An 18,734-nucleotide genomic window follows, 5' to 3' on the forward strand; every position below is an offset into this window, starting at 1 on the left:
GGAGAAGACCCAGGGGGAAAGTACACAGCCCTGAGGAGTACGAGTGTTCGTGGTTCGACTGTCCGAGACAATCTTCCCCAGCCGCACGTGCTGTCTTCGGTCTGTCAGGAAGTCATTGATCCAACTGCAGAGGGAGTCGGGCACGCTGAGCTGGTAGAGCTTGTCTCGTAGCAGTCCAGGGAGGATGGTGTTGAAGGCAGAGCTGAAGTCCACAAACAGGATCCTAGCATAGGTTCCTGGGGAGTCCAAATGCTCCAGGATGAAGTGGAGGGCCAGGTTCACTGCATCATCCACAGACCTGTTGGCTCTATAGGCGAACTGCAGTGGGTCCAGGAGGGGGGCAGTGATGTCCTTGAGGTGGGGCAGGACCAAGCGCTCAAAGGACTTCATGACCACAGACGTCAGCGCAACCGGCCTGTAGTCATTTAGTCCTGTGATCCGTGCTTTCTTGGGAACAAGGACAATGGTGGAGGTCTTAAAGCAGGACGGCACGCGGCATAGCTCCAGAGAGGTGTTAAAAATGTCAGTGAAGACAGGAGCCAGCTGATCCGCACAGTGTCTGAGAGTGGAGGGGGAGACACCATCCGGCCCGGGGGCCTTCCGCGTATTCAGCTTCAAGAACTGCTGGCGTACATCCTCTTCTCGGATGGAGAGGGCCTTTACAGTACTATGATGTTCTTGGAGTCCTTTGAGTCCTTTAACTCCTTTAATGAAGTGCTGGCATTGGTGGGGAGGGTGATGGTGGGGGGAGCAGGGCTTTGATGAGCTGAAGGCCGTTCATGACGAGAGTAATGTGTGTTGAGGCCCTGAGCGAGTGTCCGGTCATTCAGGGCCTGGGGGGTTTTGGGCTTATAGTTCGTAAGGGCCCTTAGCCCTTTCCAATTGGCCGCAGAATCATTGGAGCGGAACTGTTCCCGTAGACGGTTAAAGTACACAGATTTAGCTTTCACCACTTCCCTGTTGAAGTGGTACTTTGCTTCTCTGTAGGTACTCCGGTCCCCGCTTCTCCACGCAGCCTCCTTCTTCTTGCGCAGCTGTCGGAGCTTGGGTGTGAACCAGGGCTTGTCGTTGTTATAACAAGCCCTGGTGCGCGTTGGAATGATGCGCGCCTCACAGGTCACAGTGTCCATATACTCGTCCAGATTGTCCGTGGCCACTCCAATTGCCTCCCAGTCTGTCGTCTCCCAACATGCACGCAACTCGTCCATAGACTCGGCGGTGAAACACTTAATGGTCCTCATAACAGGTTTAGCCAGTTGTAGTCTCTGTCTGTATGAAGGGATTAAGTGCACCATCACGTGATCTGATAGTCCAAGAGCAGCACGCGGGACTGCATGAAAAGCCTTGCTCAAAGTAGTGTAGCAGTGATCCAAAGTGTTCTCCTCTCTGGTCGGGCATTTAATAAACTGTCTATACTTTGGTAATTCCTGGCTCAAATTTCCCTTGTTAAAGTCACCAAGCACGATAACAAGAGAGTCCGGAAAAGACCGTTCCACATGTAAAATCTGTCCTGCAAGCGTGCGCTGAGTGTCACGCACGTCCGCGCCGGGTGGGATGTAAACAGCCACCAGAATGAATGAAATGATCTCACGCGGTGAGTAAAAGGGCTTACAGTGAATGAAGATATATTCCAGAGAAGGAGAGCAGAGTTTGGATATCACTGTCACGTCTGTACACCAGCAGTTGTTGACAAAGAAGTAGACTCCACCGCCTCTTTTTTTGCCGGAGAGCTCCGCGTCTCTGTCCGTGCGGAAAAGATGAAAGCCCTCCAGTTGAACCACGCTGTCCGGGACACTTGCGCTCAGCCATGTCTCCGTGAAGCACAACACACAAGATGAGGAAAAGTCGTTGTTCCTTCTCATCAGCAACGATAGGTCGTCAATCTTGTTGGCAAGTGAGCGGACGTTGGAGAGAAAGATGCCTGGTAGAGCCGTGCGTAATCCCCGTCCGCAGAGACGGACAAGGGCGCCCGCACGCTTCCCTCTTCGGTGCGGTCTCCCTCTTTTGATCACAGAATGGACCAAATCCGCAGCTGACGCTAAGATGACTGGTAAAAAGTCCGTAGGTATGATGGATCTGATGTTCAGTAGCTCTTCGCGGGTGTAAGAACCCGGAAACACAATTTATGCACAAAAACAAACAAAACAGAGCGCACAAGAGCACACAGGCAGCCTTCATCGGCGCCATGATGATGACGTATAATAAGGTTGCCATGTCCTGGGGAGGAGACCCCTCTAACTCCTGCCAGTTTTTTGCCGATACATAAATAAATATGCCAAGTTGTTTGCATATGCAAACTTTTTGGCAGTTGTTACTGGCAGATCATATGTGTAGATGTTAAATAAGAGGGAAGATCCCTGAGAGATGCCATTTCTCAGACGTCGCAACCTGCTTTTTGGGCTATCACCAGTGGTAAGGGTGAAACTGCGGTTTTGGACGAGTTCCATGATCAAAGAGACCATGTGCCTGTCCGGCAGTAGGCGCAAAGGTTTGCAGGTAAGGCCACGGTGCCAAACGGTATCGTAGGCTGCTGTAAGATCAACAAACACAGCACCTGCTTTATTCTTAACCGAGAAGCTGTCCTCAGTTTCTTGAGTCAGGAGAGTAACTTGATCTACAGTTGATCTTCCGCGCCAAAATCCAGCTTGCTCTTGAGGGAGCAGTGGATCGATAATAGGTTCGACATGAGTTTATATCAGTCTCTCCTGTATTTTGAAAGTGATACATAAGAGAGATATGTCTATAACTCTGTGGATCCTCTGGTGGCTTCATCAGCTTTGGGATGGCGACCACTAATGCTCTTCTCCAGATTTTTGGAAGCTTTCCAATTGGCCTTGCGGAAGTTCCAACGCTTATGTGGCTCGCTTGGGACTGAGACCATCGTTCTTGAGGCCGTTACAAGCGGGATTCGATGTTGGGACCTTGGAAACTTCTACTATAAATAACTTCTCTAATAATTTTACCCTGGAATTGTGTAAAGAAAAACTATTTTCTAATTGATAAAAATTTGGAAACGCTTCACGAATTTGCGTGTCATCCTTGCTGCAGGGGCCATGCTAATCTTCTCTGTATCGTTCCAATTTTAGTATGTGTGTTACCGAAGTAACACATTATTCTCACTGGGCCCAATAAGTATTAGTATACTGTTTTTTGAATGTACGTTACAAACACGGTGGCAGTGTTACGACATTTTCACCATAGAAATAAATCATTTATTGTTCATTGTTCTTTAACTTCATATTTCAGATCATGTTTTTGTGGAGTCACGACCAACAATGCTAAGAAACAAACAGTTAAGCAGTTTGAGCTGGTCTGGTTGGGGCTGAAGGGAAATATATGCAAATTAATGTGACACCAAGTACTCCCATTGGTGTCTCGCCATAGGCCCCCGCCCAAGTTGGCTGTGAAGATGGCAGTGACCGTAACATAAAAGTCAGTGTGAGATGTTTTTTTGTTGCAATTGAAATGGAATAACCTTTCATTTAAGATGGTGCCATGGATGGCAGCCTCAGTACATCGCTCTCTCTTGTTTGACTTAGACTTGGACTTAGACTTAGACAAACTTTATTGATCCACAAGGGAAATTGTTCCACACAGTAGCTCAGTTACAAGGGATGGTTAAGGGTAAGGGTGGAAAGGATAATGCAGGTATAAAGTACACTAAAAATGTACTGTAGTAGCAATATTACATATTATATATACAGTATATAATATATACTGATATATTATATTATTATATTATATTATGATATAATATATACAGTCTTGGAATGCTTCCATTGCTCCTTCTGGCCAGGTCCTCACCTGCTTCACTGTAGCTTTCTTCCTGATCAGCAGGGGCTTGTATGCAGGAATTAGCATCACAGAGAGATGGTCTGCGGAGCCAAGGTGGGGGAGGGTGCAGCTTTGAATGCCTGTTTGATGTTGCTGTGAACCATGTCCAGGGTGCTTCCACCCCTGGTTGCAAAATTCACATATTGATGGAAATGGGGGAATACAGATTTCATTATAGCTTGATCGAAGTCCCCTGCCACGATGAAAACTCCCTCTGGATGTGTAGATTGCAGTTCACTGATTGAGCAGTATAAAGTATTCAGGGCTTCTTTGGTGTTTGCACTTGGAGGAATGTACACTGCTGTGAAGATCATAGCTCTGAATTACCAGGGTAAATAAAATGGCCTGCATTTTATAGTTAGTATTTCTACATCGGGAGAGCAGTTTTTCTCCCCGTTTTTGCACCAGTTGTTGTTGGTGTATATGCAAACACTTTGGGATTTACCGGTGAGAATGCTGCTCCTGTCCAACCGAAACACTGTTAGCCCCTCGATGCTAACGGCCTCATCTGGAACGGATGGTTTCAGCCACGTTTCTGTGTGAAATATGGCGCAGCAGTCCCTCATCTCCCGTCTTTCATTTAAATCCAGCTTCAGGCAGTCCAGTTTGTTCTCCAGGGAGCGGACATTTGAAGGAAGGATGGAAGGAAGTTCTGTTCTGTGAGAAATAGCTTTTAGCTTTGTTTTTAGCCCTGCTCGGCATCCCTGTTTCTGTTTCTGGTCACACCACTTACGATCACACCGCTTACGTCTCCTCCGTCGACGGTCCCCGCGGGTACTTGGCTCCGCCTCGTCACAGGCTGCTAGGTGTAGCCGGCGTAGTATTGTCTGCAGTCTGGAAGAGTTTTCCCGCCATTCCATGTTCCATTTGTAGTCCACACAGTTTGCTACACTGCCGTTTCACTGGTTAAAGTAATTGAGCAATTCCAATGCAGCAGGTACAAATGGGTGTCTCGATTTAAGCTGCCGGTGTCCTCTAAGAGGAGGAGACAGAAGCCGGTCATGAAGAAGGTGCCCAGGCTCCAGGGCTCGGCGTTCTAGAGACAGTGTGGCTCTCTTGCGACAAAGCTCAGATGGTTGAATACCTGCTAAGATGGAAAGGTTGTCCGTTGGTGTGGGACGCAGGTATCCAGTCACTAAACGCAAAGCGTCGTCAATCAGCTTATCTATGAGACGAGTGTGAGCACTACGACACCAAGCAGGTGTGCAGTACTCAGCAGCAGAGGACCAAGGCAAGGGTGGCTGTACCAAGTGTAACACCGCCAGCACCCCAGCTAGATCCAGCCAGACGTCTCAAAAGCCCAACGCGTGTTGTTAGCTTTTTGCGCAGCGACTCCAGGTGTCGGCAAAACATGAGTGCCCTGTCCAACTCAATGCCGAGATATGTTGGTTCGGCAGAAAAGGGTCGAGGACGTCCATCAACAGTGATGTTAAGCTGATGTTGTGCCTCCCTGTTGTAAAGGTGGAAGGCTGCCGTCACAGTTTTGGTTACACTGAGCTTCAACTTCCATTTCTGGAGATAAGTGAATATGGTCCTCGGTAAAAGACCCCTCTAACCCCTGACAGTTTTTTGCACGATGCATAATTGCCAAGTCGTCTGCATTTGCAAACATTTTGGTAAGTTTTTACTGGCAGATCATATGTGTAGATGTTAAATAAGAGGGGAGCCTGGACTGATCCCTGAAGGACGCCATTTCTCGGACGTCGCAACCTGCTTTTTGGGCCATCACCAGTGGTAAGGGTGAAACTGCGTTTTCGGACGAGTTCCATGATCAAAAAGACCATGTGCCTGTCCGGCAGTAGGTGCAAAAGCTTGCAGGTAAGGCCACGGTGCCAAACGGTATCGTAGGCTGTTGTAAGATCAACAAACACAGCACCTGCTTTATTCTTCATCGAGAAGTTGTCCTCAGTTTCTTGAGTCAGGAGAGTAACTTGAACCACAGTTGTTCTTCCGCGCCAAAATCCAGCTTGCTCTTGAGAGAGCAGTGGATCGATAATAGGTTCGACATGAGTGTATATCAGTCTCTGCTGTATTTTGAAAGGGATGCACAAAAGAGAGATAGGTCCATAACTCTTTGAATCCTGTGGTGGCTTCATCGGCTTTGGGATGGCAACCACTAATGCTCTTCTCCAGATTTTTAGAAGCTTGAGTGTGCACAAGCAGGAAGATAGGAACTTGTTTAGCCAGGACTTTTGAACAGCTCCGGCATGGATTATCAGCTCTGGGCAGATTGAATCAGGCCCCAGAGTTTTTCCAGACTTAAGCAACTGGAGGGCATTGGCAAACTCCTCTGGAGTAAAATCTTCACCAGGGGGTGTAGGGATCCCCCAAAGTTCAGCCACCTCCTTGTTCACAAATTTGGCTGATTTGTGATCTTTTGTTCCATAGACCCCATTCTTTACCAATTGCGATGCAATGGAGTTCGCAGATATGGGGCGTGGGCGATGCAATCGTCTGGATCTGCCAGTCAGGTTGTTGACTGTATTCCATGCCAGCTGGCTGGAGTGCGTAAAGTCGATGGTGTTGACAGCCTCTTACCAACGCTCTTTCCGCTTTTCATCAAGTCGAGCATGCAGTGCAGAACCAGCAGTGCCTGATGCTTCCCCCTTTGGGGCCTTCAAACAGGCCTGGTAGAGGCTCTCACACTTCGCATCCCAGCACGGCCTGTATTATTTTCTTTGACTGCGTGGGATTGATCTCTTAGCAGCTGCTAGGATGGCATGACAAAAGTCCTGGTATGCTTCATCAACAAAGCTAGTATCAGGAGATGGTAAGCCCTGGGCAAGCTTGTTTGTGATGAGGCTATAAAGTTCCCAATTGGCCTTGCGGAAGTTCCAATGCATATGTGGCTCGCTTGGTACTGAGACCATCGTTCTTGAGTCCGTTACAAGCGAGGGTCGATGTAGGGACCTTGGACACGTCTGTCCAGGTGCCAGCTATTTAGACGAGTGCTCGCGAAAGCCAAGTCTGGATTAGTTCCGGTGTTCCAGCGACCAGAGAAGAAGCTAGGGGCATCCTTGGGGTTATGTAACAATACAAGGGTGGTCTTGGTTGCCCAGTCAACCAAACATTCCCCATCTGGACTGGTGGAACTGTAGCCCCAGTTTGTGTGCTGGCAATTGAAGTCGCCAGCATAGACACTAGGGTGTGGAAACACCGGGATGGCTGCTGGTGTTAGTCGCGAGGTCGGTCGCTTGTAGATATTGATCATTTTTAAGCCATCAGTGTCCCAGCATAACCACTCAATTGCCGATCCACTTGAAGATTGATCGACAATGGTCCATCTAAACTTCTTATGGACAAACGTGGCAAGGCCGTGCTTCCTGCTTAGGACCGATCCAGCTAGTGCAGGGGTCGGCAACCTTTACCACTTAAAGAGCCATTTTGGCAAGTTTCACAAATTAAAGAAAATAATGGGAGCCACAAAAAAAATGTAAATGAAAAACACCGCATACAAAGCTTAAACGCTTTGTGCTATGTTAACCAGGGGTCTCCGACACACGCACCGGCACGCACTTTTATGTGGACATTTGATGTTAGTGCGGCCCGTGAGTTTAGAATAAATGGCGCTTGATAGCGTCATACTTGTCAACCCTCTCATTTTTCCCGGGAGACTCCCGAATATCAGGGTGTGATGACACTGCTTTTGGCGCCCTCTACAGCCTGTGTCCAAACAGCGTACCTGCTCGACGTCATGTAGAACGCAGTTTCAGCTTGCTCACGTAAGTGACAGCAAGGCGTACTACCTCAGCAGCCACACATCTTACACTGACGGTACCAATACCCAGAATCCCATGCAGCCCTAACTCTTCCGCTCAACCAACGCACGGAGAGGGGTGGGGGGGTTGATGTGTGGGGGGATTTGGTGGTAGCGGGGGTGTATAATGTAGACCGGAAGAGTTAGGGCTGCATGGGATTCTGGGTGTTGGTTGTGTTGTGTTTATGTTGTGTTACGGTGGGATGTTCTCCAGAAATGTGTTTTTCATTCTTTTTTGGTGTGGGTTCACAGTGTGGCGCATATTTGTAACGTAACAATGTTAAAGTTGTTTGATACGGCTACCGTCAGTGTAAGCTGTGTGGCTGATGACTAAGTATGCTTTGCTGTCTCCTATGTGTGCAAGAAAAAAACAAACATACAACATGTGGCTGGGATGGCACGCTGTTGGCAAATGCCATAGAGGACAATTACTGCAGTGCAATTAGGGCACTCTCTTTATTTAGTAATTAGTGTGTAAATAGGATTATATTTTCCCTGGGAGTTATCTTTGAGAGACACTGAGATCTATAAGTCTCCTGGGAAATTCGGGGGGGTCGGCAAGTATGTAGCTGAGCCGCAACAGAGTGGTCAAAGAGCCGCATGCGGTTCCGGAGCCGTGGGTTGCCGACCCCTGAGCTAGTGTAAAACTTGGAATCACTAGTCGGTCTGCAGTTGTGCAGTGCGTTTCCTGAGGACGAGGGCTTTATGCCTGATGGCCAGCTGGTTGGTGACGTAGATTTTGCTTGCGGTTAAGCCCTCGATGTTGAGCTGCAAGATGTTGGGCAGTGATAGGCAGCAGGGAACATCTTTAGGTTTGTCACCTCTTTGCTTCCGGGGCTGAGGGTCTATCCTTTTTCCACCCCGGGAGCGTTGCCGTGTATTCATCATTAGCCTGGAAGTCATCGAATTCTTTCCAGTTTCTGGGTCTCGCCGCGTGGAAACTGATGAAATGAGACCTTCAGTCTCTCATACAGTGTGACCTCATCTACTGTCTTAATGTTTCATGCACTGTGTCCTCAGTGTCTCATGCACTATTACCTCAATCTCTCATACACTGTGGCCTCAATATCTCATGAACTGAAGTTTCACTGTCTTATGTACTGTGGCGCCTATGTCTCATGTGTGCAGTTTGAATGTCTCATGCACCCGTGCATTTTTTTCAGTGTCTCATGCACTGTAATGTCAGTGTCTCATGCACTATTTTCAGTGTCTGTAATGTCAGTGTTTCATGCACTGTAATGTCAGTGTCTCATGCACTGTAATGTCAGCTATCAACTTTCCGCAGCAATAACTTTACCCTGGAATTATTTATCCCAGAAATAGTGTAAAGAAAAACTATTTTGTAATTGAAAAAAATTTGGAAACGCTTCACGAATTTGCGTGTCATCCTTGCTGCAGGGGCCATGCTAATCTTCTCTGTATCGTTCCAATTTTAGTATGTGTGTTACCGAAGTAACACATTATTCTCACGTGGCCTGATAAGTATAGGTATACTGTTTTTTTTAATGTACGTGACAGACACGGTGGCGATGTTATGAAATTTTCACCATAGAAATAAAGAATTTATTGTTCATTGTTCTTTAACTTCAAATTTCAGATCATGTTTTTGTGGAGTCACGACCAGCAATGCTAAGAAAACTTTTGTTTTAAGTTAAGTTTTAAGTTAACTTTAACTTAACTTAAAACAAACGGTTAAGCAGTTTGAGCTGGTCTGGTAGGGGCTGAAGGGAAATATATGCAAATTAATGTGACACTATGTGCTCCCATTGGTGTCTCGCCATAGGCCCCCGCCCAAGGTGGCTGTGGAGATGGCCTGACAAAAATAACAGAAGAAATAAAAACATACAAATTCATGTGCTGTGCGCCACGTGGGAAGGATTGTCCATGATGGCGAGCAGTTTGTCCAGTGTCCTCCTGTCCCTCACTGACACAAACGTCTCCAACTGTGTGCCAATAGTTTGGCCGGCTTTCCGGATCAGTTTGTCAATCCGGTTTAAGTCCCTTTTGCTGGTGCTGCTCCCCCAACAAACCACTGCAAAGTACAGGGCACTGGCCACAACAGACTGAAAAAAGATCTCCAACGTCTTACTGCACACATTAAAGGACCTAAGCTTCCTCAGGAAAAAGAGTCTGCTCATGCCCTTCTTGTATACAGCTTTGCTGTTGTCCTTCCAGTCCAGTCTGCTGTTCAAGTGGACTCCCAGGTACTTGTACTGCCCCACTAATGCTGATAGACAAACTGCTTCTTCGGAACAAGACTAACAAGGATTTTGCACACTCTGCTGCCCTCTGCTTCACCGAAACCTGGCTCAGTGATATGATTCCTGATAACGGATTACTCCTACCCGGGTTCGGAGACCGGCAAAATGAGCTATCAGGAAAAACTAAAGTAGGGGGAATCTGATCGTACATAAACGAAGGTTGGTGCACAGACGTTACTGATATCAGTAACATCACAGCCCGAATTTGGAGTCACTTTTTCTAAACTGTAAGCCATTCTACTCCCCGCGGGAAAGCTCTTCGTTCATTCTGGTCAGAGTTTATATTAACCCCCGAGCCGACGTGAGTGAAGCGCCGCAAACTCTCGCTGATCATGTAAACTCTGCTGAACCCTTGCCCTCAGGAAATTGGGAACCTACAGGATTGCAAGTTTGGAGTTTAGGAGGAAGTTTAGAGACATTAGCAACATCTGGTAGGAATCCCCCACAGATAGGAGTAGAGGATAGGGGTCGGAGGTTACCAGACTCAAACTGATCAAAGGAATAATGTCAAGCAAAGATTGACTGGCCAGACTGACCGGCTCCAAGGCTAGAACTACAAAGAGGAAGGGTCTTTGTGTAAAAGGTATTTAAAGGACAGTTGTCTGAGAAGATAGCAGAAGAGAGTAATCAGGCCCACTCTTCCTCCTGGAAGCTGCAGGTTCCAGTCTGAGGCTCGCTGAAACAAATAAAGCTTTTTGTTCGACGATTCCTCGTTGGCGCATTCTTGGCTCATCACGCATCACACAGTCACTCTGTCCTGGGAGAGTGGCACGACAAAGACTTTCCGCACCTTCAACAACAACAAACCATGGTTCACAGCAAAACTGAGCCAGCTGCGTCAGGCAAAGGAGGAGGCATACAGAGCGGGAGACAGGTCTCTGTACAAAACACTCAGGAACACTTTGAATAAGGAAATCAGAGCTGCAAAAAATTAATTCTCTGAGAAGTGAAAGTCCAGTTTTCAGCCAACAACTTGTGTTTGTTGTGGAAAAGTCTTCAAGAAATGACTACCTACAAAAGACCATCACCCAATGTTGATGCTAATTATGGCCTTGCTGAGGAGCTGAATAGCTTCTATTGTCGTTTTGATAAAGGGCCTTTTAAACCCCTCCCCCACTCCAGTCCAATCACCTCCACTCACCTTGCTACACCTCCCCCGCCCGACACAATCCACACTAATCATACATGAGGAATATGTTCACCGCCTCTTTCAGAGACAGAACATCCGAAAGGCACCAGGACCTGACAGAGTTACACCTTCCTGTCTCTGGACGTGTGCTGGCCAACTGCACCTGTCTTCACACAGATATTCAACAGATCACTGGAGCTGTGCAAAGTCCCCTCATGCTTCAAAAACTCCACCGTCATTCCAGTCCCTAAGAAATCCTCCATCACTGAACTGAATAACTACAGATCTGTGGCCTTGACTTCAGTCGTCATGGAGTCCTTTGAACGGTCAGTGCTGTCCCATCCAAAAAGCACCATAGACCACCAGCTGGACCCCTTGCCGGTCAGTGAATGATGCAGTTAACATGGGACTGCATTTCATCCTGCAACATCTTGACCAACCAGGGACCTATGCCAGGATAGTGTTTGTTGACTTCAGCTCCACGTTCAACACCATCATACCTGAAATCCTCACCGCCAAACTCTCCACCTCGCTGTGCCTCCTGCTACTTGTCAGTGGATCTCCAGCTTCCTGACAAACAGGAGCCAGCACGTGCGGTTGAAAGACATCACATCTGGAACAAGGTCAATCAACACTGGAGCGCCACAGGGGTGCATCCTTTCTCCACTGCTCTTCTCCCTATACACAAATGACTGCACCTCCAAGGATCCAGCTGTCAAACTCTTAAAATTTGTAGATGACACCACTGTCATTGGGCTCATTCAGGATGGTGACGAGTCTGCATATCGGCAGGAGGTTGAGAGCTGGTGTTTTGGTGTAGTCAACATAACCTTGAGCTGAACACTCTAAAGACTGTGGAGATGGCTGTGGACTTCAGGTAATACCCCTCAGTGCTGCCTCCCCTCACAATATCCAACAGCCCAGTGTCAATGGTGAACTCTTTCAAGTTCTTGGGAACCATCATCTCCCAGGATTTGAAGTGGGAGACAAACATCAGCACCATTCTCAAAAAGGCTCACCAGGATGTACTTCCTACGGCAACTTGGCAAATATGGCCTACCACAAAAGCTGTTAGTCATATTCTACACTGCTACAGTTGAATCCATTCTCGGCTCATCCATTACTGTCTGGTTTGGGGCAACCACAACAAAGGACAGATGCAGACTACAGCGCACAATCAGATTAGTGGAAAAGATCATTGGTGCCCCCCTGCTCCCCCTACAGGACTTGTACTCCAGCAGGACCAGGAAGAGGGCAGAGAACATCACCAAAGATCCCACACCGGCATACGCTGTCTTCAACCTCCTCCCCTCTGGCAGACGACACAGATTCCTGCACACAAAAACTACCAGACACAAGAACAGCTTCTTTCCCACTGCCATCACTCTCCTGAACCGTAGATAAGGTGGACAGCACAATCTGATCTGTTCCCAAGCACAGCCAGACTTTACTGACACTACTGACTTTATCACTCTTGCATCCTGCATATTACAGACTTATTGCACATTACAGACCATCCACCTGGTTTTTTTGCACTACTCCTTTTTTTACATTTTTTGTCACTATATATTTCTCTTATGTAATAGCTGTACTTTGCACCAAATATTTTAAAGTCTTACTTGTAAATAATGTTGATAGGTGACTAGTATATGTCTTGCTGTAAAGTATGCACCTCGAGTACTTGCTTGCCCAGTGAATGTATGCTTGTCTATTTGTTGTATGTTTCCAGAGATAAGACGACAAATTCCTTGTATATGCAAGTATACTTGGCCAAATAAACCTGATTCTGAATATCTGCCCGTCCCAAAAAAGGACTATGAAAACATACATTTAGAAGTGCATGAGTACAAACAGGCCCTTTTCCACCACAGGAACTTTCCCATTTACTCGGGTAAATTAATTTCCACCAAAAACTACCCGGGTGGATTGACTTCTTCAGGAACTTTTTTTTGTTCCTGCCACTGTCCCATGCATGTTCCATGTGCTAGTGTCCAAAGCACTGGGGTTTAAATCCCGGCACTGTTTTCAGTGTCTCATCTACTTTTTTCTGTGTCTCATGCTCTGTTTTCAGTGTCTCATGCACTGTAATGTCAGTTATCAACTTTCCGCAACAATTAACTTTACCCTGGAATTATTTATCTCAGAATTAGTGTAAAGAAAAACTATTTTCTAAATTAAAAAATTTGGTAACGCTTCACGAATTTGCGTGTCATCCTTGCTCCAGGGGCCATGCTAATCTTCTCTGTATCGTTCCAATTTTAGTATGTGTGTTACCGAAGTAACACATTATCTCGGAGTGGCCCAGTAAGTATAAGTATACTGTTTTTTTTAATGTACGTGACAGACACGGTGGCGGCGTTACGACATTTTCACCATAGAAATAAATAATTTATTGTTCATTGTTCTTTAACTTCATATTTCAAATCATGTTTTTGTGGAGTCACGACCAGCAATGCTAAGAAAACTTTTGTTTTAAGTTAAGTTTAAGTTAACTTTAACTTAACTTAAAACAAACGGTTACGCCGTTTGAGCTGGTCTGGTAGGGGCTGATGGGAAATATATGCAAATTAATGTGACACGACGTGCTCCCATTGGTGTCTCGCTATAGGCCCCCGCCCAGGGTGGCTGTGGAGATGGCCTGACGAAAATAACAGAATAAATAAAAACATACAAATTCATGTGCTGTGCGCCACGTGGGAAGGATTGTCCATGATGGCGAGCAGTTTGTCCAGTGTCTTCCTTTCCCTCACTGACACAAACGCCTCCAACTGCGTGCCAATAGTTTAGCCGGCTTTCCGGATCAGTTTGTCAATCCGGTTTAAGTCCCTTTTGCTGGTGCTGCTCCCCCAACAAACCACTGCAAAGTACAGGGCACTGGCCACAAAAGACTGAAAAAAGATCTCCAACAGCTTACTGCACACATTAAAGGACCTAAGCTTCCTCAGGAAAAAGAGTCTGCTCATGCCCTTCTTGTATACAGCTTTGCTGTTGTCCTTCCAGTCCAGTCTGCTGTTCAAGTGGACTCCCAAGTACTTGTACTGCCCCACTACTGCTGATAGACAAACTGCTTCTTCGGAACAAGACTAACAAGGATTTTGCACACTCTGCTGTCCTCTGCTTCACCGAAACCTGGCTCAGTGATATGATTCCTGATAACGGATTACTCCTACCCGGGTTCGGAGACCGGCAAAATGAGCTATAAGGAAAAACTAAAGTAGGGGGAATCTGATCGTACATAAACGAAGGTTGGTGCACAGACGTTACTGATCTCAGTAACATCACAGCCCGATTTTGGAGTCACTTTTTCTAAACTGTAAGCCATTCTACTCCCCGCGGGAAATCTCTTCATTCATTCTGGTCAGAGTTTATATTAACCCCCGAGCCGACGTGAGTGAAGGGCCGCAAACTCTCGCTGATCATGTAAACTCTGCTGAACCCTTGCCCTCAGGAAATTGGGAACCTACAGGAATGCAAGTTTGGAGTTTAGGAGGAAGTTTAGAGACATTAGCAACATCTGGTAGGAATCCCCCACAGATAGGAGTAGAGGATAGGGGTCGGAGGTTACCAGACTCAAACTGATCAAAGGAATAATGTCAAGCAAAGATTGACTGGCCAGACTGACCGGCTCCAAGGCTAGAACTACAAAGAGGAAGGGTCTTTGTGTAAAAGGTATTTAAAGGACAGTTGTCGGAGAAGATAGCAGAAGAGAGTAATCAGGCCCACTCTTCCTCCTGGAAGCTGCAGGTTCCAGTCTGAGGCTCGCTGAAACAAATAAAGCTTTTTGTTCGACGATTCCTCGTTGGCGTATTCTTGGCTCATCACGCATCACACGGTCACTCTGTCCTGGGAGAGTGGCACGACAAAGACTTTCCGCACCTTCAACAACAACAAACCATGGTTCACAGCAAAACTGAGCCAGCTGCGTCAGGCAAAGGAGGAGGCATACAGAGCGGGAGACAGGTCTCTGTACAAAACACTCAGGAACACTTTGAATAAGGAAATCAGAGCTGCAAAAAATAAATTCTCTGAGAAGCTGAAAGTCCAGTTTTCAGCCAACAACTTGTGTTTGTTGAGGGAAAGTCTTCAAGAAATGACTACCTACAAAAGACCATCACCCAATGTTGATGCTAATTATGGCCTTGCTGAGGAGCTGAATAGCTTCTATTGTCGTTTTGATAAAGGGCCATTTAAACCCCTCCCCCACTCCAGTCCAATCACCTCCACTCACCTTGCTACACCTCCCCCGCCCGACACAATCCACACTAATCATACATGAGGAATATGTTCACCGCCTCTTTCAGAGACAGAACATCCGAAAGGCACCAGGACCTGACAGAGTTACACCTTCCTGTCTCTGGACGTGTGCTGGCCAACTGCACCTGTCTTCACACAGATATTCAACAGATCACTGGAGCTGTGCAAAGTCCCCTCATGCTTCAAAAACTCCACCGTCATTCCAGTCCCTAAGAAATCCTCCATCACTGAACTGAATAACTACAGATCTGTGGCCTTGACTTCAGTCGTCATGGAGTCCTTTGAACGGTCAGTGCTGTCCCATCCAAAAAGCACCATAGACCACCAGCTGGACCCCTTGCAGTTTGCCTACAGAGCAAACAGGTCAGTGAATGATGCAGTTAACATGGGACTGCATTTCATCCTGTAACATCTTGACCAACCAGGGACCTATGCCAGGATACTGTTTGTTGACTTCAGCTCCACGTTCAACACCATCATACCTGAAATCCTCACCACCAAACTCTCCACCTCGCTGTGCCTCCTGCTACTTGTCAGTGGATCTCCAGCTTCCTGACAAACAGGAGCCAGCGCGTGCGGTTGAAAGACATCACATCTGGAACAAGGTCAATCAACACCGGAGCGCCACAGGGGTGCATCCTTTCTCCACTGCTCTTCTCCCTATACACAAATGACTGCACCTCCAAGGATCCAGCTGTCAAACTCTTAAAATTTGTAGATGACACCACTGTCATTGGGCTCATTCAGGATGGTGACGAGTCTGCATATCGGCAGGAAGTTGAGAGCTGGTGTTTTGGTGTAGTCAACATAACCTTGAGCTGAACACTCTAAAGACTGTGGAGATGGCTGTGGACTTCAGGTAATACCCCTCAGTGCTGCCTCCCCTCACACTATCCAACAGCCCAGTGTCAATGGTGAACTCTTTCAAGTTCTTGGGAACCATCATCTCCCAGGATTTGAAGTGGGAGACAAACATCAGCACCATTCTCAAAAAGGCTCACCAGGATGTACTTCCTATGGCAACTTGGCAAATATGGCCTACCACAAGAGCTGTTAGTCATATTCTACACTGCTACAGATGAATCCATTCTCGGCTCATCCATTACTGTCTGGTTTGGGGCAACCACAACAAAGGACAGATGCAGACTACAGCGCACAATCAGATTAGTGGAAAAGATCATTGGTGCCCCCCTGCTCCCCCTGCAGGACTTGTACTCCAGCAGGACCAGGAAGAGGGCTGAGAACATCACCAAAGATCCCACACCGGCATACGCTGTCTTCAACCTCCTCCCCTCTGGCAGACGACACAGATTCCTGCACACAAAAACTACCAGACACAAGAACAGCTTCTTTCCCACTGCCATCACTCTCCTGAACCGTAGATAAGGTGGACAGCACAATCTGATCTGTTCCCAAGCACAGCCAGACTTTACTGACACTACTGACTTTATCACTCTTGCATCCTGCATATTACAGACTTATTGCACATTACAGACCACCCACCTGGTTTTTTTGCACTACTCCTTTTTTTTACATTTTTTGTCACTATATATTTCTCTTATGTAATAGCTGTACTTTGCACCAAATATTTTAAAGTCTTACTTGTAAATAATGTTGATAGGTGACTAGTATATGTCTTGCTGTAAAGTATGCACCTCGAGTACTTGCTTGCCCAGTGAATGTATGCTTGTCTATTTGTTGTATGTTTCCAGAGATAAGACGACAAATTCCTTGTATATGCAAGTATACTTTGCCAAATAAACCTGATTCTGAATATCTGCCCGTCCCAAAAAAGGACTATGAAAACATACATTTAGAAGTGCATGAGTACAAACAGGCCCTTTTCCACCACAGGAACTTTCCCATTTACTCGGGTAAATTAATTTCCACCAAAAAGTACCCGGGTGGATTGACTTCTTCAGGAACTTTTTTTTGTTCCTGCCACTGTCCCATGCATGTTCCATGTGCTAGTGTCCAAAGCACTGGGGTTTAAATCCCGGCACTGTTTTCAGTGTCTCATCTACTTTTTTCTGTGTCTCGTGCTCTGGTTTCAATGTCTCGTGCATTGTAATGTCAGTTATCAACTTTCCGCAACAATTAACTTTACCCTGGAATTATTTATCTCAGAATTAGTGTAAAGAAAAACTATTTTCTAAATAAAAAAAATTTGGTAACGCTTCACGAATTTGCGTGTCATCCTTGCTGCAGGGGCCATGCTAATCTTCTCTGTATCGTTCCAATTTTAGTATGTGTGTTACCGAAGTAACACATTATCTCAGAGCAGCCCAGTAAGTATAAGTATACTGTTTTTTTTAATGTACGTGACAGACACGGTGGCGGCGTTACGACATTTTCACCATAGAAATAATTTATTGTTCATTGTTCTTTAACTTCATATTTCAAATCATGTTTTTGTGGAGTCACGACCAGCAATGCTAAGAAAACTTTTGTTTTAAGTTAAGTTTAAGTTAACTTTAACTTAACTTAAAACAAACGGTTACGCCGTTTGAGCTGGTCTGGTAGGGGCTGATGGGAAATATATGCAAATTAATGTGACACGACGTGCTCCCATTGGTGTCTCGCCATAGGCCCCCGCCCAAGGTGGCTGTGGAGATGGCCTGACGAAAATAACAGAAGAAATTAAAATATACAAATTCATGTGCTGTGCGCCACATGGGAAGGATTGTCCATGATGGCGAGCAGTTTGTCCAGTGTCCTCCTGTCCCTCACTGACACAAACGCCTCCAACTGCGTGCCAATAGTTTGGCCGGCTTTCCGGATCAGTTTGTCAATCCGGTTTAAGTCCCTTTTGCTGGTGCTGCTCCCCCAACAAACCACTGCAAAGTACAGGGCACTGGCCACAAAAGACTGAAAAAAGATCTCCAACAGCTTACTGCACACATTAAAGGACCTAAGCTTCCTCAGGAAAAAGAGTCTGCTCATGCCCTTCTTGTATACAGCTTTGCTGTTGTCCTTCCAGTCCAGTCTGCTGTTCAAGTGGACTCCCAGGTACTTGTACTGCCCCACTACTGCTGATAGACAAACTGCTTCTTCGGAACAAGACTAACAAGGATTTTGCACACTCGGCTGCCCTCTGCTTCACCGAAACCTGGCTCAGTGATATGATTCCTGATAACGGATTACTCCTACCCGGGTTCGGAGACCGGCAAAATGAGCTATCAGGAAAAACTAAAGTAGGGGGAATCTGATCGTACATAAACGAAGGTTGGTGCACAGACGTTACTGATATCAGTAACATCACAGCCCGAATTTGGAGTCACTTTTTCTAAACTGTAAGCCATTCTACTCTCCGCGGGAAAGCTCTTCGTTCATTCTGGTCAGAGTTTATATTAACCCCCGAGCCGACGTGAGTGAAGCGCCGCAAACTCTCGCTGATCATGTAAACTCTGCTGAACCCTTGCCCTCAGGAAATTGGGAACCTACAGGATTGCAAGTTTGGAGTTTAGGAGGAAGTTTAGAGACATTAGCAACATCTGGT

At 46.5% G+C, this 18,734-nt stretch overlaps 1 protein-coding gene and 4 non-coding genes across 6 annotated transcripts in view; 1 reads left to right on the forward strand and 4 right to left on the reverse strand.

The window, feature by feature from the left end:
• Positions 1–18,734, forward strand: part of tor4aa (torsin family 4, member Aa) — a 73,649-nt gene that overhangs the window by 11,172 nt on the left and 43,743 nt on the right. The gene's annotated exons all lie outside the window — the stretch shown is intronic.
• On the reverse strand, positions 3,003–3,109 carry LOC133639133 (U6 spliceosomal RNA). Its single transcript, XR_009823747.1, has one exon. It is a non-coding gene; the product is annotated as a U6 spliceosomal RNA (small nuclear RNA).
• Positions 8,944–9,050, reverse strand: LOC133639132 (U6 spliceosomal RNA). The gene has a single exon (XR_009823746.1). It is a non-coding gene; the product is annotated as a U6 spliceosomal RNA (small nuclear RNA).
• On the reverse strand, positions 13,160–13,266 carry LOC133639122 (U6 spliceosomal RNA). Its single transcript, XR_009823736.1, has one exon. It is a non-coding gene; the product is annotated as a U6 spliceosomal RNA (small nuclear RNA).
• LOC133639129 (U6 spliceosomal RNA) lies at positions 17,398–17,504 on the reverse strand. Its single transcript, XR_009823743.1, has one exon. It is a non-coding gene; the product is annotated as a U6 spliceosomal RNA (small nuclear RNA).

Source organism: Entelurus aequoreus, linkage group LG21 (genome assembly GCF_033978785.1).
Source record: "Entelurus aequoreus isolate RoL-2023_Sb linkage group LG21, RoL_Eaeq_v1.1, whole genome shotgun sequence".
NCBI lineage: Eukaryota > Metazoa > Chordata > Actinopteri > Syngnathiformes > Syngnathidae > Entelurus > Entelurus aequoreus.